This window comes from Acomys minous (assembly GCF_964271855.1).
Source record: "Acomys minous genome assembly, chromosome: 11".
Taxonomy (NCBI): domain Eukaryota; kingdom Metazoa; phylum Chordata; class Mammalia; order Rodentia; family Muridae; genus Acomys; species Acomys minous.
Window position 1 is genome coordinate 65806066 of NC_140492.1, and position 27586 is coordinate 65833651.

The following is a 27586-nucleotide window of genomic DNA, read 5'->3' on the forward strand; positions in this document are numbered from 1 at the left end:
CAGAGAACTCAAGAGCTAGTGCCTGCCTAGATCTTCACCCCTACAGGCTAGTGATCTTGGTAGCAGAAGGTACTCTGTACACTACCAAAGAAGCATAAACACCAAGCAAGACACTAACTCTTCAGTCAACAGTGGTGACCTGCCTGCGAGATATGCTAGTGCAACAGTGGTACAAAGCTTGTGGGAGTAACCAAGCAATATCTGATTTGACTTAAGGCCCACTCCAAGATATGGAACCCATACCTGATAGTACTTGAGTGACCAAGAACCTGAGACTAGATAGACCCTGAACCCAGAGGAAAACCAAATACTACTGTTCTGCAAAAGGAGGGTAGCAAAAAGATGATCCCCAATGGCATTCTCTATACTCACTGATGTGCATATGTGCTCACAGAGACTGGGGCAGCACGCACAGGGCCTGCACGGGTCTGCACGGACGGGGTCCTAGAGCTGAAAGGAGACGTGGACATATGTCCCCATCCCGAATCCAGAAGGGACTCCTATTGAGAGACACTTGCAAATAAAAACTTAGTTTTCTCCAAGGGAGTCTCATAGGGGAAATAAACTACTCTTAAATCAGTCCCCATGTCTTGCAGTAGATGGCTAACCAAAAAACAAACTAAATGGTGTTTTTGGAAGTTCCTTATCTCATAATGTTGGGTCAGGGCTTTTTTTTTTATGCAAAAATGTATTATTTTATTTTATTTTGTCCAACAGGTTTTCTGTATATTTCATATATATATATATATTTCATATAATATATATATATATATATTATGGCTTCCCATAGCGTGTTTTTATAGGATTCCTAAGTGTAAAAAAGAGTGTGTCTCTGTATCTATGTCTGTTTATGGCTCTGTTTCTTGGGCTCATTTTCATCTGTTTGTTTGTTTGTTTGTTTGTCTGTTTTATCCTATTCCAATTTTTTGCTATTGTTTTTATTATATTTTATTATTATCTCTTAAATGCCTGTTAGTTTTGTAGCAAGAGACAGAAGGGTGTGGATCTGGACGGTGGGGCATGGGGAGGAACTGGAAGGAGTCGAGGGAGGGGCAAACCACAATTACAATATATATATGAAAATATTTCTTTTCAATAAAAGAAAAGAAAATACATGCTATATACACACATAACTGTTAGAATAAAAAAAAGTTGGGCACCATTCCCAAAAACCTAGAGAAAAGGGGACAGAAACAAAGATTAATTGAACAAGCACAGACGGGAAGAAGTGTGTCAGTGTCAGAGCGACACCACCGTCCTGGCTTGGCTCACTCTTTCCCAGGCACTTTTGGATATTTTACATAAAGTAATCTCCAAGATCACAAAAGCAAATGAATGAATTCAGTAAATGAAACATCCTTATAGTCTTTCTTGTTTTGTTGACAAAAAAAAACTGGGACCAGAAAACTCATGTAACTTAGCAATACTGAGCAGCAGGCAAGGCAAAGTGAGGGCTCCAAGCCAGGTCATACCACCTTGCACCATTCTGCCTCTTGTCATGAGCAGGAAGTAATTTGGAGACACAGCTGCAAAATGTCATTTATCAAAGGAAAAGAAATTGGAATACGTAATGTATAGTAAGCCAAAGACCAAAAACGTGTGAATGAAAGGCAACATTTAGTTGTGTGTTACTTACAAAAGATATACCTAAGACAAAAAGACCCAGAAAAGTTGAAATTGGGAACATTTTAAACATAAGCCTGGTCAATGTTAAAAATGGCAGATATAGTAATATTAGCATACAAAACAGAATTCATGGTGAAAAGTACCAAAGAAGAGTAATTTAAATTGGCAGCATAATTAAAAAAAAAACTATCATCAATGTGCATTTCTAATTAACACAGGTTCTAAACACAGAAACAAAGACGAGACAATGGGCAATTCCAATTCATCCTTCTCAATAGAGTTTCATGTGCCCCAAAGCAAATAAGAGCCTGAGTAAACTAATAAGTTATATATTTATTTACATATTACATATAATATATTTACATATTGTATAATAGATTGTGCACTTATATATTTTATTTATTAAATATTATATTGTATATATTATATTTTTATATGGAGATTATATACATATATAACTCTAAGTGCTTTTCACAAAAAAACTGACCTTTTGTTGCACTACAAAGAAAGGTTGTTTATTTTTCTAATATAAAAGAAAAATTACATAAAGATCAGAGAAGATAAAGTGTTAGAAGACCCACAGCTAAGGAAAAGATGACGGTTCTGAGAAAGACGGCAAGTTTAGTTAAGGAGTAGCTTTCTCTAGGGGCTGATTGGGAGTGAGAAAAGTTATATTTAGCCTAATTAAAATTAAGCAAAAGTCGTTAATTGGGTTGAAATTTCTGAGTAGTAAAGGTAGAGAAGACCTTTGGACTCTCCTCAGATTCTTGTCAGAAGTAAAGCAGGAGAGGTTACGGATGCAACCAGAGGGGCACGGCAGCCAGAGAACGGCACGTTTCAGAGGGCTCCTGGTTTTGGACATCAGATACCTTGAGGAGGTTTGGTTTCCCATCCTTTTGACAAGTATAGTGGGAATTTCTTGGCTTTTCTGCTTGTGCACATGTGCTCGAGTCACATGTTTCGGCATGAGTTTCTGGCACCCTCCATTAGATTATCCAATTAGACCCACAGTGAGAGCGGATGAGTGGATGAGCAAGCTGACAGGAAGGTTTCCGTGCCCGCCATACACAGGTGACGGACGCTGAAAAGGAGCACCGTGGGATACCGCTTCGAGACACCCAGCCACTGAACGGCAAAAATAACATTTGGAGTTGGAACTGCCAAGCACCACAGAATATGGAAGCAATTTATCTTTTCATGTCTAGCGGTTAGCCACAGAAATACGCTCTTGAAAAATATTTAATTGATTGATAATGAGTAGTAAAGTGTAGGAGGAGTTCAGTAATATTAGACTTAGAAGGAGCCAGATGCAAAATTCTCTCATTGGAAAACACAGACGTAGAAAGGGAAAATCACTTTTTGCCGGCACACATGTGGGTTTATTACAAGGGCACCTAGACCCTCCCTGCTCAGATGATCCCAACGCCTGACCATTCATTCATGAGGAAGACAAATTTGTAAGCCGGCTGCAGGAAAGAATGCAGAAGCCTCTCCCTCTGCTTCTGTTATGCCTTCCCTCCGCCCCACCAACCCTTAGAAGAATGCGCTCCTTCCCACTGCTGCCTTGTCCGCGGTTAGAACATGCAGGCTAAAGCCACTCCAACCTTCCAAGCCTCATCCACCAAGCCCGCACTGGCTTCCATGACGGTAACAGCATGGAGCACTTTCCCTCCCCCATTGGTGTCACCCATTGGTCACCTGGAACTCAGTGGTTGTGCTTATGCCAGAGGGCTTACAAAATATTTTTAACAGGGCTGCCACACCTGCCTCACCCCCTCTAAAAACAGGCAGCCACACCCCAACAGTGGATAAGATGGCATACAATCGTGCTTTTTCGTTTCTTTTTCTCTTGTCTTTTCTCATATGCTCGCCACCCACAAACCTTATCGCTTTCCCAGATGTGCAACACATGCAATGAATGTAAAACTGACACAAATAGAGAAATCCACTGTTCACTTGGGCATGTGCACACATCTGCTTGCACATGTAAAGGTATATCAGGGAAACGCTAAGCAGTCAAATATTCTGCTATGCTTAGCAGATTTTTTTTTAAAGGCCAGTCACAGTTTATGACACCTACAGCTGCATTTATAAAATTTTAACCACTGGAATGTGCCTCTTCGTGCATGAGAAAACTCAAGATAAATTCTAATGTTTGAAATGGAATCAATCTTTTTGAATTGTGGAGACTGGCAGTGCACTGCAGAGGGACACATTTCTGTTGCTCGAGAGCCTGAGAGCCTAAGATGTCACAAGTCTTGTCTTGGACATGGAATCACTTGTAAGGGTCTCTGTTAGCAGCAGCTGTGCACAGAGCAAGTCGACAAGAATGCATACAGACTTAAGGAGTTAGGTGAGAGGATCAGCCAACAGTCGTCTGGCCTCCTGAGGAGATGGCAAACATAGGCCTACGTTTTCAAGCCCTTGGATAAAGAATACTTTAAAATGTAAGCAGGTACTTCTGTACCGAACCAAACACATGTGTGTGCACTTCCGCTGTCTCTTGGTTAGTCTTCTTCATAACAAGAGGTGTTAATTAACTCTCTCTCCAAAGTCACCCAGCCAGGAAAAGAGACCTCCAAGCAAAGGCCAGGTCTCCTAAACCAAACTGCATGGCTCTCCAGAACAGATACAGACCGTCTTCCCATGTTTATATGCAGCCTTCATGTCTTCGCCAGTATGTCCCCTTCTGTCACTCACATCTGAATGGCTCCTCCTAGGAGGAGGTACATGGTTCATCGGTTCTACCCATCAGAGGAAAGTTTATGTCACTTAACATCAAATAAGCTACCAAGTCTTCACTGGATGGTTTGCCTCCCCCTCAATTCTCCTTTGCTCTTAAAACAGAACTAAGTTGAGCCTGTGGGCTTCCAGGCAAATTCCATTGGACACTGCAGAAGGAGGTTCATCTACTTAGAATTATAACCAAGAGGACCCCTTAGGAAACTGATGTTCAGCGGCAGAATTCGCCCTATGTTCACATGTGTTGTGTTTTCTCAAAAAGTTTATCTTGCTCCTTCTAATCTCAGAATTCAACTTATCCTTCAAGACTCAGTCCTTTGATTTAGGACTCACGCTGGCCCATTGCCAGCTTGCTCTCCTTCTCTTCTTTTCTTTAAGGCCACCATAAAGAAGCTTCTGTGCATTCTAGGGCAGCATGGGAAAGTCTCAAGGGGAGGAGAAGTAGACGCTCATGTGCACGCCTCTGAGTGTGTGTGTGTGTGTGTGTGTGTGTGTGTGTGTGTGTCTGGGCATGCATGTGTGTGTGTGTGTGTATGTCTGGGCATGAATGTATCTATGTGTATATCCAAGCATGTGTGTATCTGTATTGTGTGTTTGTGCATGCATGTGTATGTATGTATGTCCATGTATGCATGTATCTGTGTGTGTTCATACATGCACGTGTCTGTTTGTATGTCTGTTCATGAGTGTGCCTGTGTGTATGCATGCATGCTTCTGTGTCCGTGTGTGTGTGTGTGTGTGTGTGTGTGTGTGTGTGTGTGTCCATGCATGCATGTGTCTGTGTGTATGTCCATGTATGTGTATATCTCTCTGTGTGTGTATTTGTATATGCATGTGTCTGTATACATGTCTGTTCATGAGTGTGCCTGTATGTGTGCATGCATGTTCTGCGTCCCTGTGTGTGTCCGTGCATGCATGTGTCTGTGTGTACGTCCATACATAGTGTGTCTGTGTGGGTGCATGTGTGCATGCACATGTGTGCATGTGCATGCTTGTGTGTTGGCTGGTTGTGGTGTTTCCAGCACTGGTTGCATCTCCTTTATATTACAGGATACTGTAAGAATACATTTAGCTTCTGAGCTATCTCCACTCTTTATCTTTAGCAAAGAGGTGGTTCCTGTTTTCTTAGTTGCTTTAGTTAGTGCTCCCCTTTGGGATTTCTCAGCTCTTCCTTCACAGCTATGGCCATCCCGAGGTTATCTCTATTTACAGGACTACCACAGTGTCTGTTTCCCTGTCCAGACTTAAGGAGTTCAGCACAGATACCTTTCACATCTTTCCTAGCTCTAATGATTGTTGCCTGTTATCACCCCTTTATTACAGACTAGTTTTGATTGCAAGATGGTTTTTCTTACACACTCATTAACTCAACAGGTACCGTATTTGCTGTACAATGCACGTATGGCCACATCCAGAGGTGAAAACTGGAGGAGGCCTGATAAATGTCAGGTATAAAGTATTGATAATCTTTAAGACAGGGAAAGCACCCACACTTTAAATCAAGGCAGTAAGGACCCAGGTGGGTGCTACACATAACACCTGCTGGTCCACACCCAAGTCTTCAGCTCCTAAGCTGAGCTCTTAAAATGTGATCGAAGGACTGAGTTCACAGTCAGAGAGCCAACAACCAAAATTCACTGGTTCCGTTGTTTTCTTTCTGATAATTACATATACCCAGACATGGAACGTATATGTCATCAATTAAAGCCAAGAGAAACCAAAATGCTTTTAAGTCCAAGACTCAATCACTAAATGATTGTCTTAAATTATGACATGATTTTATTGTATCAATACCTCGAGGAGATCACAGAAGTACTTATTTTTAAACCATGCTGCTCCTAGTTAAGAAATGCAATGCTATGGCCAAACTGATAGACAGGAGAGTAAGTGATGGCAGCACAGCCTCATGACGATGACTGTGTCTGCCCAGTGCACAGCAGCACCTCCTCATTGACCTAATTCATTTACAAACACAAAACATCTAAATGATTATTATCACACACAAATAAATAAAAATAGATGCCCCCACCTCTGGCAATAAGAATGTATTTATCCCAAATCTACCTGACTTCAGAGCAAAGGGTTCCTAGCCATTCAAGGCTGCCAAATTTACCTACAGCACTACACCTCTTTCCTTCTTACAACCCTGAGCTTTCAATATTTAAAAAAAAAAAGACACAGTGCAGAGAAGTAAGAGCAAGAATTTAAAGGTTTTGATTACACTTCAACCTCACACGGGTGGTTGCTAGGAACTTGAATTGTCAGTTACAGGCAGCACTCTACTCCTCCTATTTTCAAAAAGAAAAAAAAAACAAAAACAAAACAAACAAAACAAAGAGCCATCTGAATGGATATTCAAGGCAATCCAACTACTCAGGCACATTTTTTTTAAATGTGCTATTTATTTTTAATTTTATGTGCATCGGTGTTTTGCCTACATATATGTCTGTGTGAGAGTGTAAAATCACTTGGAGCTGGATGGGCTACAGGCAGTTGTGATCAGCCATGTGGATGCTAAGAATGGAACTTGGACCCCCTGGAAGAGCAGCGAAGGCTCTTAATCACTGAGCCAAAAGATTTAGGCAAAGTACTCCTGAGACCAATGGAGCTCTTAAAAGCAGAATGCTTGATGCACAGCTATGTGATTCTGCAGGGAGCAATCAACAGGTTGACTCTGACACACTACATTTGAGCCACCATACCCTGGGGTCTGTCTACATGCAAAGTTAACATATGATTTCTCAGTCATATACATATATATATTCACAGATAAATGAGATTGTCTATGCTCGTTCAATTCTCACACACACACACACACACACATACACACACACACACACACACACACACACACACACATATATATATATATATATTTGCATTTCAAAGCTGACATAGCTATCTAACCTACAATTCTATCTATAGCTTCCAGATTCTGGAAGGTGCCAATTGCTCCGGTGATCACTTTGTACCTTAATCACACTGAACCCATATTAAAATGCACAAATAAGAGCCTGAAAAACTGCTCCACAGGCAATGCCCTAGCCTGCACCCTGAGTTTGATCCTCAGACCCCATATGGTGCAATGAGAGAGCCAAGTCCCTCAAGATATCCCCTCTTCACATGTGCACCATGCACGGGCACTAATCAATTAAAAGTTTAATCCACAGATCACAACTGTGAAGTTCTGTGGCAATCTAACTACTGAGGCACATTTTCAAAAATGATTTATTGTGTCAGGATTTTTTCCAGATTTAGCATTTTCTTTAGTGGTTGCTTCAATATCTATTATTGTATCTTCTTCACTTACCAGGAAAGGGGGACAGAGGGGAGGACATCCTATTGGGACACTAGGTGAGAGAAATATGGGAGAATGGGGAAATAGCCGGATCTAGAGGGTCCTAGAAACTTATAAGAAGAACATTATGAGGTGCAGATCTGGGCCCAGGTCCTACTCAGGGGTCCTGCTCAAACTATGGTACCAGCCAAGGACAATACAGGCAGTAAACGTTGAACCTCTACCCAGATCTAGCCAATGGGCAGGACAGTTGAGTGGAGAGTGGGGTATGACTTTCACACGAACTCTGGTGCCCCATATTTGACCACATCCCCTGGATGGGGAGGCCTGGCGGCACTCAGAGGAAGGATAGCAGGCTACCAAGGAGAGACTTGATACCCTATGAGCATATACAGGGGGAAGAGGTCCTCCTCACACACAGTCATAGGGGAGGGGAGTAAGGGGAGAATGCGAGGGAGGGAAGGATGGGAGGAGACAAGGGATAGGATAACAAGGAATAAACTAATAAAATATATATTTAAAATGATTTATTTATTTTGTTGTATGTTTATAAAAGCAGCCCCCATAGGCCCACAGGGAGTGGCACTATTAGGAAGTGTGACCTTGTTGGAATGGTTGTGGCTTTGCTGTAGGAGGTATGTCACTAGGGGGTGAGCTTTGAGGTCTAGAAGCTCAAACCAGGCCTAGTGGTTCACTCTTTTTTCTCCTGCTGCCTGAGGATTCAGATATAGAACTCTCTGCTCCCTCTCTAGCACTACGTCTGCCTGTGTGCTACCATGCTTCCTGCCATGATGATAATGGACTAAGCCTCTGAACTGTAAGCCAACCCAATGAAATATTTTTCCTTTATGAGAGTTGCCATGGTCATGGTGTCTCTTCACAGCAATAGAAACCCTAATTAAGACAAGTTCTGTGAGCATAGACAATCTCATTTATCTGGGAATGAAAAAAAATGAAATGAAAAAGGAAAGGCTATGACTGCTCCTAGTTATGGTGGAGGAGAAAGTTTGTGAAGCAATGAGGGAGAGCATAGGCAGAGGCAGACCATCTGGGAGAACCCAGAATAAACAGGAGTCTGAACAGGGCCATGTGAAGAGAGAGGACAGAGGAAAGGGGAGAGGAGCGCAGACTAAGAGAGGAGTGGTTTGTACCAAGAGACAGCCCAAGATAATAAAGGGTAGAGCAAAAAGGCCAGGTAACCAAAATGGCTGGATTATATAGGAAAGGGCAGCTGGGGGAAAAGCAGCCCAGCCTCAGGGCCAGAGAAGTTTAGAGGAAGAGACCAGCTATGCCAACCATATGCTGTAACAGAGAGGGACTGAAGGATACTGGAAGAACCTGGTGGCCAGGTCCACTTTGATATGTTTTTATTACATTTTTATTAATTTATTCATATTACATCTCGATTGTTAGCCATTCCCCTGTTTCCTCCCATTCTTCCCTCCCTCCCACTTCCCCCCTTCTCCCCTCCCCTATGTCTGTGATTGAGGGAGACCTCCTCCCTCTATATATGCTCTTAGAATATCGAGTCTCTTCTTGATAACTTGCTATCCTTCTTCCGAGTGCTGCCAGGCCTCCCCATCCAGGGGACGTGGTCAGAAAAGGGGCACCAGAGTTCGTGTGAGAGTCAGATTTCACTCTCCACTGTCAGTAGAACAAAGCGACAGCCTACAGACTGGGAAAAGATCTTCACCAACCCTTCATCTGACAAAGGTTTAATATCCAAAATATATAAAGAACTCAAGAAATTAAACACCACAAAACCAAACAACACAATTGCGAAATGGGGCTTGGAACTTAACAGAGAATTCTCAACAGAGGAATATCAAATGGCCGAGAAACACTTAAAGAAATGCTCGTCCTCGTTAGACCTCAGAGAAATGCAAATCAAAACAACACTGAGATTCCATCTTACACCCATCAGAATGGCTAAGATCAAAAACTCAAATGACACCACATGTTGGAGAGGATGTGGAGAGAGAGGAACACTCCTTCACTGCTGGTGGGAATGCAAACTAGTACAACCACTTTGATATGTTAAATAGGCATTTCAGTTAGCCATTCGCCCCGGGTTTGAGACATAGCAATCTGTATGCCCATTCTTCATCTTCCTGGAAAGTTCTTTACGTCCTTTTCTAGACCATCTTTTCCACGGAAGCAGTACTTTCCTAACAGGCTGTTGGATTAGCCTTCTTTCTTCTTGGACATTTAAATGAGTATATTCATAGTATATATTTCTGTTGCATCTACTTTCTTTCAGTTTGTATATTTTGAGGGTCTCTTATCATATGGACATTTACATTGTGTCTAGGCTTTACTGTTTATTAATAAGGCTGCTAGAAACATTTTAAGCCTTCTGTAGGGCTGTCGCATATCCTGAGTAAATAGATAGTAGAATTGCTTGGCCATGAACACATTTGTGTTTATAAGAAACTGCAGAGCCCTTTGTGGCTGTGTCATTTCACACTCCCCACCCCCCCCTCGGCAGTGTGTGACGGTTCCAGTTGCTCCATGTCACCACTAGCATTTGGTGCTGTCAGTCTTCTTGATTTCTATTATTTATAGTTTATGATCTCATTGCAGATTTATTTTCAGCCTGAATTTTCTCATATGCTTATTGGCTATTTGTATATATTCCTCTGTGGAAGTGTTTGTCCGTTTTTGCATATCATGTAATTTATTTTCCAATTAGCTCATTAAGTGACTGCCTTTAGCATCTTATTTGAGAATCTAGATGTTTATTTATCAGTCCCAGTACTAACTGGGGTAGATTTGTCATGATGGCCCAGTGCTGTCTTCTTGAATGTCGAGGGACACATTTTCCTTAGTTATAGTGTCTGAGCCTTCACAGCCGTAGCTTGCACCCATCAAGGCCAGGGACTAAGACCATCTCACGCAGAGCCGTCCAACCATTAAACTTGTTCATCATCTGTTCATGGCAATGAACCTTTTCTGTTTGTACACAGAGGATTAATACCAACCTTGCCAACATTTCAAATATGGTTTTTAATCAACGACCAACAGCTTAATGAGAATGGAGGAAACTAAAGTTGTTTGCTTAGAGGTCAGCACTGAAAAGGTCCTTAGACCCATCTCAATCACACAGGGCAATGTTCTAGGGAGGTGTTATATGATCAGACTTTCTCTGCGGAGATGTGACATGCATGTCCACTCACTCCAGATAGAGAGCCTATGACCAGAGTCCAACTTGGTGAACCAATAAATCTTATTGTGGTTACTTACAGGGATATGGGTGAGGGGTCACTTATAGGAGCAGAAATGACTCAAAGACAGCTGCATCACCAAGCTCCAGCCCAGCTCACAAAAGCTGGCAAACCTAGAACACACTACACAGCCTGCAGGCGGCTCAACACATTGGAGGGTGTCTTTTCCGAGCCACTCTGGCCTAAACCTCTTCCAGCCATGGTTTCCTGCTTCTTCCTGCACCCGGTCGGGTCTCAGGGACTTCTTTCAACTTTTCTGCTTTGACGATCTTTGGGGCTCAGCTGCCTTCTGTCTGAGAGCGACACGCGGTTTTTTTTTTTTTTTAATACTTTCAGGGAGAAGCCTAGTGAATCTGCTTGGTTTCAGGCACTTGCTGAATCTCCTTTCAGCTGTTTACCTTCCCTCTTAAGAAGCTCCCCCGCCCCATCCCCCCATCCTCCCCACCCCCCACCCCACCCCCCATCCCCCCCACCCCCCACCCCACCCCCCCATCCCCCCACCCCCCCACCCCCCCACCCCGTCCCCCGCATGATGGAAGGCTTCCATCTCAGATGAAGCTGTTACGCAACAGGGGGGAAGTGCAGCCCAGAAAGAAAACTAAATAAAAATAAAAATTTCAAAGCTGTGATCAGAACACAGGGCATTTTACTTAAGAGTTCTGAACCATTTTTGGTACCATTAATTCATTTAGAGAGAAACAGATTCTGGCTTAAAGTCTAAATTGAAAGTGAAAGTACAAACACAATAGATGTCTGTCGAAGTGCTAACCAGATACGTGAAATATAATAAGAAGGCTCCCGGGAGGCAGGAGAAAGGACCGAATCTGCGATCCAGCCCCTCATTAACCATGCACCTTCAGAGAAACCATTTAATCGTAATATTTTAATATCCTTTGCTGATAATTGGAATTAAAACCAATCATGTCTATATATTCAGAAGACCACAAGGATACTGAGAGAGGAATTCAAAGAGGACCTACTGGCCTCCAGGGATAGAACCCAGAAGTGAAGTGACAGACTAATGAGAGAAAGTGCTGCGTGGCCAATGGGTGAGCAAAATGTGGCCTCTGCCTGAGGGAGGGATTTCAGCTTAGGGGGGAATCCCCACAAAAGAGACACTACCAACAATGAAAAGCTTCATTGTTTTGACTTTGCAGCTTAATTATAGTTGGGTAAGGCCACAAACAGTGAGGATGACTGAAACAGCCGGCATAAAACTGAGCCAGACAACCCACTGCCTCTAAAACCACTGTGTCTACTAGAAGACTGGGCCCAGAACTTGGTATATACAGGGCAAAATGGCTATAAAAGTGCATGACTTCAGAGAGACAAAAATAACCCTTCTCGCTCCCAGAGGACACATGTACCAAAATAAAAATACTCACAAGGAAACCTAGAGTGAAGGAAGGTGTCCAATGCCATAGACAGTCAGAGGATAAATTCGCTGTTTGCAGCATGAAATTAACTCCACACCAGGTATGGTGGCATGACACAACTTTATAAGAAAAATGCTAAGGCCCTCAAAGAAACAAAGGACTAATACTCAAAATGAACTGAAGTTGCAAAACAACAAAATAACAGCTGAACGTGACAATAAATAAACTTAGTTGAAAGAGAATGGCACAGAAGAAGAAGAAGTAGAAATATGAAGACAATAAAGATCCATGGAGAATATGGTAAGATACTCTAACATCTATTTAGCAACAAATGTAGAAGAGAAAAAAGAAATAAAGGAAGGGAGAAAGGAAGTAGAGAAGCAAGGGAAAAAAAGAAGTCGGTGTCAGAGAAATTTCCAGATTTATAAAATAAGTCTTTTTAGCTAATAAAAAAAAACCCTTAAATGCCAATAAAATTAATAAGTATAAGTCTATAATCACATCCATTCTAATACATTCACAAAACTTCAAGAGAGGTGAGAGGCTGGGAAGACAGTTCAGGCCAGGAGCTGCCTGCTGTGCAAGCTTGAAAACCTGAGTTTGAATCCCAGGACCCAAGCAAAAAAAAAAAATCTAGGTAGGTGTGGTGACTTCTACCTGTAACCCCAGCACTGAAGAGGAAGCGGACTGGGCCACAAGGACAGACAGATCCTGCAGCTTACTGGCTAGCTTGTCTAGCCATTCTGTGCACTCCTGGCTCAGAGACGCTCTCTCCAAAATAAGGTGAGAGCAACGGAAGAGGATGCCTGCTGTTATCTCTCACCTCCACATCCACATGCACACACATGCAGGAGCACCAACACATAAACATACATGCATGCACAGGCATGCACAAACACACAGACACACACAGAGACACAGAGAGAGACACCAAGCTCTGTTTTGTGTATGCTTTGCACTGAAAAGTTTTTTAAAAACCACACATTTGTCTTATTTTCCTAAGAAATACATTGGAAGGATTAAAAATGAAACCGCATACCTATACGGAGTGAAAGGCATAGTAGAAATATGACAGTTCTAGGAGCAGACATCTTTTTCATGTTTTGACATGTGGAAACACACTAATGATCTATGCATTCAAAACATAAAATTAAATCAGAGAGCTAAGAAAGGAAACACAAACACGAGAGATGAGTGCAAACAGAAACAATGGAAAATAGTCTCCACTGTCAAACATAAGCCACTAGATGTTGGGGAGGACCACACAAGTAAGACTTGGGTCTAGTCTTCCTCTGTATACACTTCTCTAGAGAAAATTATAAGAACCAGGAGATAATCTCAAAGCTTGACTGCTCTGCTACAGTGGAGTTGCAGAGTGCTTTGCATGCAACACTGAAGCAATGCTTGTTGGGAGCTGGGCTCTTGGAAGAAAGAATAGTGACAAGAAATGGAGGGAAACAAGGAAAGAGCCTATAGAGTTGGAATGCAGTTTAAGGAAACAGCATAAACTCAAGGTTTCACATAGACACCCGTTCCCTAGGTTTGTCTACTGAAAGGACTGGAGAGATAGCTCAGCCATTGAGAACACTGGCTGCTCTTCCAGAGGTCATGAATTCAATGCCCATCACCCACATGGCAGTTCACACCATCTCTAGAAGAATTTGATGCCATCTTCTGGCATACAAGCATGCATGTAGACAGAACACTTAAATATAAAATACATAAATAATATTTTAAAAAGTCAGTACACAGTTGAGAGCATGTAAAATATCTAAAACTGTGCTTCAAGGGACATAAACTTTAATGTATAGGACAATTTGAGTGTCAAATTACTAAGGACAATTACTAATTATAACATATTAAGAATTCATGTATCTGTATATACATATGTGAATATGTGCATGTATGTATATATACATAAATGTATGAACATATGTATATAACCTACAGCACACACTTATTTTTTACATTTTTGTTAATTCATTCATATTACATCTCAATTGTTATCCCATCCCTTGTATCCTCCCATTTCTCCTTCCCTACTAGTTTCACCCTACTCCCCTCCCTTATGGCTGTGAATGAGGGGGACATCCTCCCCCTGTATATGATCATAGGGTATCAAATCTCTTCTTGGTAGCCTGCTATCCTTCCTATGAGTGCCACCAGGCCTCCCCATCCAAGGGACGTGATCAAATATGAGGCACCTGAGTTTGTGTGAAAGTTAGTCCCCACTCTCCACTCAACTGTGGAGAATGTCCTGTCCATTGGCTAGATCTGGGTAGGGATTTGATGTTTACTGCACGTATTGTCCTTGACTGGTGCCATAGTTTGAGCAGGACCCCTGGACCCAGATCCGCCCCTCATAATGTTCTTCTTATAGGTTTCTATGACCCTCTGGATACTTCTATTTCGCCATTCTCCCTTGCTTCTCTGACCTAGAGTCCCAATAGGATATCATCACCTTGATCCCACTTTCCTGCTAGGTGAAGACTTTCCTGGGACATACCCCTTGGGCTAGTGTCCAGTTAAAAGTGAGTGTATACCATTTGACTCTTTCTGCTTCTGGGTGAACTCACTCATTATGATCATTTCTAGTTCAATCTTTTTCTCCTACAGCACACACTTATTTTTTTGCTTTTCTATACATGTATCCAAGGCTAGCCACTTTGATTGAACATCCTATGTGGAAGCTCATCACTAGAAGCAACAGATTTTCTTCCTTCCTTCCTTCCTTCCTTCCTTTCTTTCTTTCTTTAACAAATTTTCTACTTCTCAGCAGTCATTATCCATCTCTAGCTCTTCATCTATGACTGGAGCCGTGTGGAACTTCCCTTGTCCACTCTAGCACGCCAGTTGGTGTTCTCACTATGCTGGTCTTGTTCAGGCTGAGACTGAAGTCGTTACATATATATCCTTGGTTGGTGTCATAGTTTGAGCAGAACCTCTGGGCCCAGATCTGCCCATCATAATGTTCTTCTTATAGGTTTCTAGGACCCTCTGGATCCTTCTATTTCCTACATTCTTTTTCCTACATGTTAACTAAGAGGAATAAATGTAAGCAACACAATTTATAATGGTATTTTTCTCTTGGGTTTCTAAGATGTGTTCTTAATAAAAAACATTTTCAGTATTATTCTTACCAATCCAGTTTAAACATTAGCTAACCAACATTGACCTTCCCTCTCTCCTTGTCCTGTCTTTTTTATTAAAAGTATGAACAATCATCCTCCATCCCTTTAGTTCATCTATTTCTCTTTTTACTGTTTTTGTTATCAATTTTCATGTACATCTGTCAAGAAAGAATGGATGCGCACCTTCCCATGAAGCTTTCCTTGAAATCAACCCACTATTTCACTTTTGTTTATGAGTGTTAGCTTTGTCATCACACTGAAATGGCAATTTCTGACCATAAGAATTGTTAATATATTACACTATTAAAGTTCTTATACTATGTAAAAAAAAGAATTCATGTGTCGCTAATATAAAAAGATAGATAGATAGATAGAGGGGGGAGAGAGAGAGAGAGAGAGAGAGAGAGAGAGAGAGAGAGAGAGAGATCTCAAAGAATTTTAGTGGAATACAATTTTATGGTGAATAATGAATTTAAAAGAATATCAGCTAAATTTTTTTAAAAGATGTTGAAGAACAACAAATAAACACTGCAAATGAAGCACAAACAGACATCATGAGCTTTAGAGTATAGTATCCCTAAAACATGCATATCACTTAGTAGAATACATAACCAATAAAGGAACAATATGAGTTTTTATCATGAGAAAATACCAGCAAATGCACACTAAGAAACAATATTTACCACAGCAGGGCTCAGTGTGTAAGCCAGTATGAGTGTTTCTAAAAACATTAAATACAGAACTACCGTGTGACCATTTGTGGGTATTTTCCTGAAGGACTCCAGTCGGGAAACTATAGAGATATTTGTCCATTCACGTGGGCTACTTGCATTAGTCACAGCGGCTAAGAAACAGAACCAACCTGGATGTCCAGCAGCTGATAAACAGTGCAAGAAAATGTGTTGCATTGACACAGTGGGATTTAAATAAAGTAGCTGGAAAGAACGCGTGGCATGGGCAGGGAAATAGAACATAACTCACTACGTCACAGGAAGTGACCAAGGCTAGGAAAGATAAATAGTGCATTTTTTGCTTGTGTGTGTGTGTGTGTGTGTTTGTGTGTGTGTGTGTGTGTGTGTCATAATAGTGTAAAAGGGAGTAGAAAATGAAAAAGAAGGAAGAGATCTTGAGAGAGTTGAAAAGGGGGAAAGAGGGTAAAGTTACACGTGCAACATGAAAGCAGAAGAGAGGACTAGTGTGGAATGGGGAGGACCAGCAAGAGGGACGCCGTGGAAAGAAGATGAATACAACATCAAAATAACATGTATCGGTGAGGATGTAGTAACGAACGCCACCATTCTGTATGGTGATTTAGAAGTTAATTTTTAAAAAAATAAATAGAAGCGAAAGTTTTTATTTTCCAAAATTACCCATCACGCACGCGCGCGCGCACACACACACACACACACACACACACACACACACGGTAGCTCTAAAAGGATAATGAAAAGAAATGACAACGAAAATAAGCCCATGAGCCTGGACTGGAGGTCAGGTGGAGTAGGGAGGGTTTTGTGAACATCGCTGGGAAACTGGCCTCTGTGGGTGATTAGCACTGTATTGTGCTGTCATCTTTCCTCAAGACATGATGAAATAAGGGACATCTTGAGCAATGCACCATTTATTATGATTCTTCTTCCCTGTGTTTGGGATCAAGTTTAGCAGGAATATTAAATGCCTCCCCCAATCACTATTCGGCCGTTGTGGTTTCACGTTCCTTGATCACCCCTTTTCAGCTAACTGAGGCTAGCCTGGTCCTCCAGGAGACACTGGCCTGTAACAGTCTGCATCCCGCCAGAACCCAACTCTATAAACAGCCTTTCACAGGGACCTAGGTATAGACTATTTGTGGGAACTAAAAGACAAAAAGCAGGTTCTAAACCTTAGAATCCTTCATTATATTGCAATCCTATGTCATCTTCTGACATCAGAAAATACAGCTCTGTTCATCATTTTTTTTCAATAAACATACATATCATTTCTGCCTTTGAGAGGCCACTGAGTAACAAAAGGTCTTAGTCAGGGATGGCTCATCTCCTCTCACTAATTGTGTTAAACAGAGTCTCCATGTGCATGCATAGACCTCATAATGACTTCTCTTAAAAACTTACGTCACCCTTCCCTCCCTTCCTTCCTCCCCCCCTCTCCCCTGTCTATCTGTATATCTCTCATGTAAACATAAATTTATCCTGGTGTTTACAGGTTGAGGTAGGTGAACACCCCTGAAATCTCTGTGGATAAACCCCTTCACTGCTGTGGTATTGTGTACATTCAGTGGCCTTAGGCAGCTAACCACAAAATGGATGAACAGTGCATTTATTCCTTGCTAGATTAACCTCTTTAGCCGCAAAACATTGTCTTTTTGTCTAATCAAAAAGAAAACAGGTCAGTTCATGTAGCTGAAATGTTCAGCGTTAACTTAAAATTCCCATTTGGAGAGGAGAAAACAATCAGCTGTGTATGATGGAAACTGGCCTTCAGCAAGTATCAGCTTCCATAATTAGCATTTATTAACCTTGTGATCGGACTTTGCTTGTGTTGCTGATGAGAGAAGCTTCCACTCAAAAAGATCTCCTTTAAAACCCATTGAGAAGTCAGGCCCTGATTCTGGCTAAGTACCGTGCACACACTGTGTACCCATTCAAAGCCCGTTCAAAGCCGGGATCTTTTCAAGTCACTCTTCTAAGCAAAAGGCTTTCTTCAGCGCTGTCACCTTGAGCTTTGTGCCTGTCACGGTCAAAGGATGATTTACAGCAATGATTACCCAAGCATTCTCTCACATCCTAGTCACATGCCTATTGTGTGTCTTGGCTCAGCATCTTAAACCACAGTCACTTTAGGTTGGGGAAGCTGTTTTTGAACAACACAAAGCTCTAAACCATTGGCGGTCAGCTAACTTAAATCTCAAGCTGCAAGCACGAAGGATGTCTGCTTAAACTGCTGTCTCTGTGTGTGTGTGTCTCTCTCTCTTCCTTCCTTCCCTCCCTCTCCCTGCCTCATTAAATGTCACTTTACTTTAAAGCTGTTACCTAGGCTGCTGTAGATTCACCTGCAGTCATTAGAAACAATGCCACACATCTCTGTGACACTGCCTCATTCCCCCTAGTGCTAGTATTTTGAAAGCTACATCAAAATCTGGATAGTTACATTGATACACTATATGGAGCTTAATTGAATTTATTGATATTAATCCATTTCTTTAATACAAAAGAAATGGATTAATTTCTTCTGCACGCGTCTCTGTGCACACTCATTCTGTTCATATGTGTATGTTTGTTGCTAGTTCTGTTTATTTTACCAGTGCAAACTCACCAACCTACCACCTTACACAAGAGACTCAGTGGTAACATCCCAAAGCACGCATTGTGTTGATACTGCATAAGTGTGCCTTTTATAAAGTGTGTTCTTGCCTACCTCCCTCTGTAAAAGAGTGCCTACAAAATCAACAAGAAATTCGAGTTTTCTCTTTTTTAGATCATGAACAACACAAAAATACTTCATCTCACCATTGTTTTTCATTCTTGTACCAGATATCACAGTTAATTTAGTAAGACAAGAAAATGAATCTAAAGAATGCAGAGCAGAGGCTAGGCATGGAAGCAAGGGCCTGTGATACTGATGTTTGGGAAGCCGAGGTAAGAGTTTAGAGAGTTCAAGGTCAACCTGACTTACACAGTAAGAGTCTACCAGAAAGAAAGGGGGAGGAAGAAAAATAAAAAGAGAAAGGAAAATGAGACAGACTAAGGGAAAAATAGTATCATGTTCATAGGTGTCATGATAATCTGTATAAAAAATCAATAAAAATGATCATAAAGCATAAGCAATGAAGCAAGGTTACAGGATATAAAGTTAATATAATATATATATAATTAATAAGTATATACTATCAATGAACAAGTGAAAATTTAAATATGAAGCTCATACTGTGATTTGCCTTTGTATCCTAAGAAATGAAACACTTAAGTACAAAGCTAACAAATCATATGCTAGAGTTTTACGTTGAAAAACCACAGTAACTGATGAATCACAGGTCTCTGATGAAAGAAATCAAAGCTCTGCAGAGGTTTTGGGGTTTTTTTTTTCATATTTGTGGTTAGAAGACCAAATATTTGTGAGACTACTTTGATCTATAGATTCAACATTCCATCAGGTCTGCCGGTGAAAGGTAACAACCTTTTTTCCAAAGTGCATATGAAGAAACAGGAAACCTAGAGTAGCCAAGCATAATCTTGAAGGGTCATGTTGGAGAAGTGTCAGTACCTGGCTTCAATTCTTATCAAAAAGCTAAAGTAATCGAGAGTAAGATGGAGGTAGGACAAAAATGTGATTGGGTGAACCCAACGGAGAGTCTCTAAGCAGATCCACTCAAATGTATACAACTGGTGTTTAGAAAAAAAAATGGCAAAGGCGGTATAATCAGGAAAGACAGTCTTCTCCACAAATGGTATTGTGATGACTAAACATCTAAGTGCCAGGAGGAAAGAAGGGAGGAAGGGAAAGTGAATTTTGATGCAGATCCTGCCTATCACTAATATTAACTCAAAGTAGATAATAAACCTAAATGATGAATGTAAAGCTATACAAGTCTATAATGTACAGAACATTTCAAATGGTTTGCTGATGAATATGAGGTGTCAGAATGTTATTAGTGATTGCTTTTTATATATGTCACTAAGCAACACCCATGGATATTGTAATGAGATAATAAATTAAACATCATTAATATATACAGGTACATTAAAATATACTTAAGAAAGATGCTGTCAGGAGGATCAGGGATTAGGCAGGGAGAAATTATTTCTGAAAAACACTTTTGATAGATTACTATGCAATATATATAAAGAATGCCTAAAATCCAAGAATAAAAATGAAAAAGCTAACTCTAAAATGGGCAAAAATGTTTGAACAGATTCCCCATCACAAAGACACACATCTGTTAGGCATGCCTACTAAAAAGCATTTGACATCATATATTATTAGGGAATTAGAAAACAAAAATACAATGAGAAGCCACTGCACATTTACTATAATGACCAAGCTCCAAAATGCTGACAAGACATACTGATGGCGATGTGGAGCCACAGGCAATTCTCATTTGTTGCTTGTAGGAAAACAAAATGGCACAGGCGCTCTGGAAGACAGCTTGGCACTTCCTAACAAAACGAAACGTACTCTACCAGTAGATCTAGCCGGCATCCTCCTTGGCACTTGCTCAAATGAGCTGAAAACATATGTGCATACAAATGCCTGCACACAGTGTTCATAATAGCTTTAGTCATCATTGCCAAACCTCAGAAGCAACTGAGATATTCTACAGTAGGTGGATCAATGGACAAACTGTGCTACTCCGTGCAAAGGAATATCACGCAGGTTACAAAGAAATAAGACAACTGGGCTACAAGAAGGGGAGGGAAAACTGGAAGGGCAGTGAAAAACGTCATCACTGTGAAACTCTGAGGAGTGGCATGCCGATAGATAACAGTGTGGCAAAGCAGAAGGATGGAAAGATCCGGGCTTCCCAGGAGATGTTCACAGCAGCCAAAGTACTCATTATTATACAACTGTAGAAGCTTAAACAGTAAGCCCCTATATTGGTCCACACCACAAAGAATGGTAAGGACATGTCAGTTACATTGGTCATTTAAGTGCCTTAACTAAAGCCAATGTGCCACTGTGATTTGGAAGGCTGACTTTAGCTGAGGCTACAAGGCTGAGACAGGAAGAAGGAATGTAGGGACTTTGCTTGCTTATACTGTGCCCACATTCAGTAGACTGTTCCTAAGTCCTCTGCTCCATTGCTTTGTCCTAATCATGTAACTAGTACCACACAGCCTTAGTTACTAGAGCCCATATAAAATTCATAGGTCTGGTCCTTGCTTTTAGTTTCTTCTTCTCAATTGTTCTCACCATTTTTAGGGTCTATTATTTCCCATATAACTTTTAGAATGAGCTTATCCGTGTCCAAAGCAATATTTGAGACAGTGATATAAATGTTACCCTGGGTCCAATTGGTGGCTTTAGTTTGTTGACAGTCTGCAAGAGAAAGGTCTTCTTGGTAGGACATAGCTGTTGCACTTATGACCTTATTGTTACTGTATAAAACCCAAGCCATCACCATTTCATCATGGATGAAGGAGAGATCCATGAGGCCCCACCCATCCCTGAGACCTATTTGCAGTTAGCAGCCATTGGGGGAGGAGGTGTCATAGTCTTCCATGGTGTCGCCACTGATGAGTTGCCCCTGTTCCAGTAAGTAACCTCCCACCCAGTTAAACTTGGTGGACCACACACATGAAAGAATATGAGACTAGGAGGAAGCTTTGTTGAAAAGAAAAGATCCATTGGAGTTGGGTGTGTGTGTGTATAAGAAAACAACTAAAATGTACTATACAAATGTATGAAACAGTCAAAAAATTTATCTGTCGTGAAATATTTGGTGTACCATTAACATATGTCCTAAAATACTTACCAATGGAATCACAGGAAACCAATGAGTGGATAAAGCTCTTGTGTAAGCCTGAGAACCCGAGTTTGACATCCCAACACACAAGTAAATACCAGATACGGTAGTGGGTTGCCTGTCAGTCTAGCACTGAGGGAGGAAATGCGCTGACTGGTAAGGCAGTCAGGCTGAAAAGGCGAGCACCAGAGAGAGACTCTGTTTCGAAAATACAAGATGAAGGGGCTGGGGAAATGGTTCCAAGCTTAAAGTGCTTGCTGGGCAAGTGTGAGGACTTGAGTTCTGGTCTTTGGAACTTATGAAATGATGGGTAGCTGTGATGGTCCATTCAAGTTCATTATTTTCCATGTAACTTTTAGAATGAGTTCGTCAGGGCCCACAAAGCAATTGTTGAGGTTCTGACAGAAATGACACCAAGTCTACAGATATACTGGGAGTGAATTGGCAATCTTAGTGTGCAAACAGCCTGAGGGAGGAATGTCTTCTTGATATGACCTACATGTTGCATTGGAAGTCAGGGACAGGATTTCGAAGCAATCTGGCTAGTGGTAGCCAAATCACAGAGCTCTGTGCTCAAGTGTTCAGAAGAATAGAGAAAAACAGTTGAAGAAGATTCCTTATATCAGCTTCATACCTTGTCCTGTTATAAAAACCACAACCAAAAAGCAGCTTTGGGAGAAAAGAGTTCATGAGGTTTGCAAGTCTGGATCACAGCCCATCATGGAGGAAAGCTTGCTGTTCAAGGGAGACACCACCCACAGAGAGCTGCGCCCCCATATTGATCATCAATCAAGAAAGCGCCACATAGACTTGCCCACAGGCCAATCGGATGTGGACATTTCCTCGGTGGAGGTTTCCTGATCCCAGATGACTCTAGCTTGTGCCAAGTTGACAAAACCTAGCCAACATTGCCCTCCACGTGCATTTGCACACACACAAACATGCACCCCATCCATACGCACATAGAAACATACCACACACATAGACACATGAGAAGGTAAAAATTTAATACATAAATAAATCAGTTGTAGAGTGATGAAGACCTATAGCCTCCAATGTATACATGAGCAAACACACCCACACACATGCAAGTTCACACATGCATATAACACACACACACACACACAAATTTAAAATAAGTAAATATGACCTCCTCTTGGCCCCTCTCACCATTTCAGGTATTTGTCAGATCATAGGCCCCCTCCCTGCCAGGGACCCTCTAGTTTTCCCACATGACAAAGAAATACAGGTAAAACACCTGTGCTCCTCAGTAAGAACCCCTCCCAACTGTAGTCCCCAGAGCTGCATGTGTCACATCTATCCTCCTGAACCAGCTAGGCCTATACATCTTGTGTTCTGCCCTAACCTATTGAGTATCTACCCTGCTTGCCTTCTCTCCACCCCTACATGAAAAGAAATAAACAGTTACTGATGAGAGAGGAACAATTAGTCTTCCCCAGATCTAGCCAAGTGGTTAGCACTGAATACATAAACATACAAGCAGCACCAAATGGATTCATTTATATATTATTCCCTTATATATGCAACATAGATATGTAACCATAATAATTAAAGGAAAAAAATCCTACGAATTTGACAGAGAGTAGAGAGAGGTACATGTAAGGGATTGGAGTGAGGAAAAGGATAGGTGAAATGATTTAATTATATTTTAAATAAGCATCTCTGGCTCTTTATATAGATGCTTTGTCATGCTCAACAGTAGAACAGTAGTAAGTACAACAGAACGCAGGTGATATGGGTGGGGAGAGGGGAATACCAGGCAGAGACCTTTAAGTGGAAAGGATGGATGGATGGGAGAATAGGGCAGAGGAAGAATGGACAAGGGAAGTTGCAGTTAATGCTAAGAAAGTTTACGAAATCCCTACAGAAGTCTACTATTTCATTAGCTTCCCAAATACACATTTAAGTACTTTTTCACATAAAATAAGTTCATTGGAGTTACACTACACTATACCAGGATAATACTCATCCCATAAGCCACGGGTTGCTGTTGTCAGATACAGGATAAAGACTCCCAAAGTGGTACAGGCTCTTGTCATTGCTCTTCAAGGCCCACTAGAACTTGACAGTAACACCTTGTTGATGAAGATAGCACAGGCCTTGGTCACAGGACATGGAGAGTTTAAGTAGGTACTGACGGGAAATCTTCCCCCATTGTGCTAGGAGGGGAGATGCAGGCTACTGGAGGTTGTGGTGCAATCAACAGTCTTACTCAACCGTGCATGCTGGGAACTACAGTAAAGACTGTCATGGTAAGCTACGCTCATGGGTCCATTTGTGGCATGAATGATTGGATTTAAGGCACACTCCACAGGAGGAAACACAAGCCTGCTTCTGAAAACTTGGCCAATACTCATAGTTGAGAAGCTTACAGGTCAAAAGGGGGAAACTACTTACTATTGTTTTGCTAAATGGACATAGTGCCAACCACTCTAAATTTGTGTCTCTCTGCCTGTAGATTGGCGCCATTCTCAGACTGTATCAGAGAAGTTTCTTCGTGCAGTGGTTAGTTGTTAACGTAGAAGACTCTCACAGCTGGTCAAACCGAAGAGAAATAGCAACTCTGGAGTACACAGTAGCAAATGGGCTATCCATATCACACCCTTCCCCAAGGTCCAGGAATCAGCACAGACGAAAGGGTGCAAAGAGGTCAGCGAGGCTACGGCAGTTGACGGCTTCAGAAGCAGGGAGGGTCAGTTTTCTTTAAGGGTGTGGATCCTGGCAGGTCAATGAGACTTTGGTGGGGTACACTCAGATAGATATTTTTAAAAGAGGACACAGCCTGCTTGACTTGTTGTGCCAAAGCAGCTTGGCAGCCATGTGGGGGCCTCCCATTTTCAGAGGAGAAGGAAAGGAAGGGATGGAGGAACGGGGTTATGAGGGTGGGGCTGGGAAGAGAGGAGATAGGGAGAATATAAAGTGAGTGGATAGATACATAAATAAATAAATAAATAAATAAATAAATAAATAAATAAATGGAAAAAAGAGGACACAGATAGAATTGGGGGTTGGCAGGAAGGTATATGGATCTGGCAGTAGTTAAGACGAGGCATTATGAAGTCAAAATGACCAATATTACAGTATGTGATTCTTAAAAACTTAACAAAATACTTTAACTGGTGTTAACTTCCCTTTCAGTGTTTTATATTATCCTATACTGAAATCACTGTCTTATATGCTCCTTTATCTTCAGACTTTTTTTTAAAACTAGAAATTGAGTTTTTCAGTCACTTGAAAGCAAATTGACCATTTCATCTTGGTTAAGTTCCGGCAGTGTGTAAGAACTGGTCCATTTGTTTTTAGCTGTTGAACAACTTAGGATCACAAGGTTTCTCCTGGTGTCTCACTTAGCATCTCAATAGCCGCAGGGCCTTTCCGGTGCTGCCTCTGATGTCAGTGATTTCTACTCCTTTTAAACTCTTCATCGATATATAGGGCTTGCTTAGTTTTATTGACTCTTTTGAAGAATCAGCTTTTAGTGCACTGATTTTTTTTCCTCTGTTGTTTCCAATACCTTCATCCATTTTTATTTTTGTGCTACTGAGAATCCAGCAGGCCTTGGACATGGTATCCCTCACATACCACCAAGCCACACCTGGCCTTCACTTCCTGTTTTAAATTTTCAGTGAATTCTACTATGTTCTCTACTTCCTTCCTTCTGTTTTATCTTTTTTTTAATTAATTTATTCATATTACATCTTGATTGTTAGCCCTTCCCCTGTTTCCTCCCATTCCTCCCTCCCTCCCACTTCCCCCCTTCTCCCCTCCCCTATGTCTGTGATTGAGGGAGACTTCTTCCCCCTATGTATGCTCTAAGATTATTGAGTCTCTTCTTGGTAACTTGCTATCCTTCTTCTGAGTGCCACCAGGCCTCCCCATCCAGGGGACATGGTCAGAAAAGGGGCACCAGAGTTCACGTGAGAATCAGATCTCACTCTCCACTCAACAGTGGAGAATATCGTGTTCGTCGGCTAGGTCTTGGTAGGGGTTTGAAGTTTACTGCCTATTTCTCCTTGGCTGGTGCCTTAGTTTGAGGAGGACCCCAGGACCCAGATCTGCCTGTCATAAAGTTCTTCTTGTAGGTTTCCAGGACCCTGTGGGTCCTGTTATTTCCCCATTCTTCCATGCTACTCTCGCCTAAAGTCTCAATAGGATGTCCTCTCCTCTGACCCACTTTCTTGGTAAGTAAGGTTTTTCATGGGACGTATCCCTTGGACTAGTGTTTTGATATAAGTGAGTATATACCGTTTGTCTCTTTTTGCTTCTGGGTGAACTCACTCATTATGATAATTTCTAGGTCAATCCATTTGTCCACAAATTTCGGGAATTCCTCGTTTTTAATAGCTGAGTAATACTCCATAGTGTAAATGTACCATAGTTTCTTAGTCCATTCTTCTACTGAGGGACACTTAGGCTGTTTCCATGTTCTGGCTATTGTGTATAAAGCAGCTATGAACATGGTTGAGCATATGTCCCTGTTGTGTGTTCGAGCATTTTCTGGGTATATTCCAAGGAGTGGGATAGCTGGGTCTTGAGGAAGCCCTATTCCCATTTTTCTGAGAAAACGCCAGATAGCTTTCCAAAGTGGTTGTACTAGTTTGCATTCCCACCAGCAGTGAAGGAGTGTTCCTCTCTCTCCACATCCTCGCCAACATGTGGTGTCATTTGAGTTTTTGATCTTAGCCATTCTGATGGGTGTAAGATGGAATCTCAGTGTCGTTTTGATTTGCATTTCTCTGATGCCTAACGAGGATGAGCATTTCTTTAAGTGTTTCTCAGCCATTTGATATTCCTCTGTTGAGAATTCTCTGTTTAGTTCTAAGCCCCATTTTGCAATTGGGTTGTTTGGTTTTGTGGTGTTTAATTTCTTGAGTTCTTTATATATTTTGGATATTAAACCTTTGTCGGATGAAGGGTTGGTGAAGATCTTTTCCCAGTCAGTAGGCTGTCGCTTTGTTCTCTTGACAGTGTCTGCTGCCTTACAGAAGCTTCTCAGCCTCATAAGGTCCCATTTATTAATTGTTGACATTAAGGCCTGGGCTGTGGGTGTACTGTTCAGGAAGTTGTTTCCTGCGCCTATGTGTCCCAGGCTCTTCCCCACTTTTTCCTCTAACTGAGTTAATGTCTCTGGTTTTAAGTTGAGGTCTTTAATCCACTTGGACTTGAGTTTTGTGCATGGTGACAAATAAGGGTCTAATTGCATTTTTCTACATGTAGACATCCAGTTAGACCAGCACCATTTGTTGAAGATGCTATCATTTTTCCATTGAATAGATTTGGCTTCTTTGTCAAAAATCAAGTGAGCAAATGTGTGTGGGTTCATCTCCGGGTCTTCAATTCGATTCCATTGATCCACTAGCCTATTACTTTGCCAGTACCATGCTGTTTTAATTACTGTTGCTCTGTAGTACAGCTTGAGATCAGGTATGGAGATTCCTCCGGAGGATCTTTTATTGTATAGGATTGTTTTTGCTATTCTGGGTTTTTTATTTCTCCATATGAATTTGAGAATTAATCTTTCAATATCTTCAAAATATTTTGTAGGTATTTTGATAGGGATTGCATTGAATTTGTAAATTGCTTTTGGTAAGATGGCCATTTTTACTATGTTAATTCTCCCAATCCATGAACAAGGTAAATCCCTCCATCTTCTGATGTCATTTTCAATCTCTTTCTTCAAAGGTTTGAAGTTTTTTTCGAATAAGTCC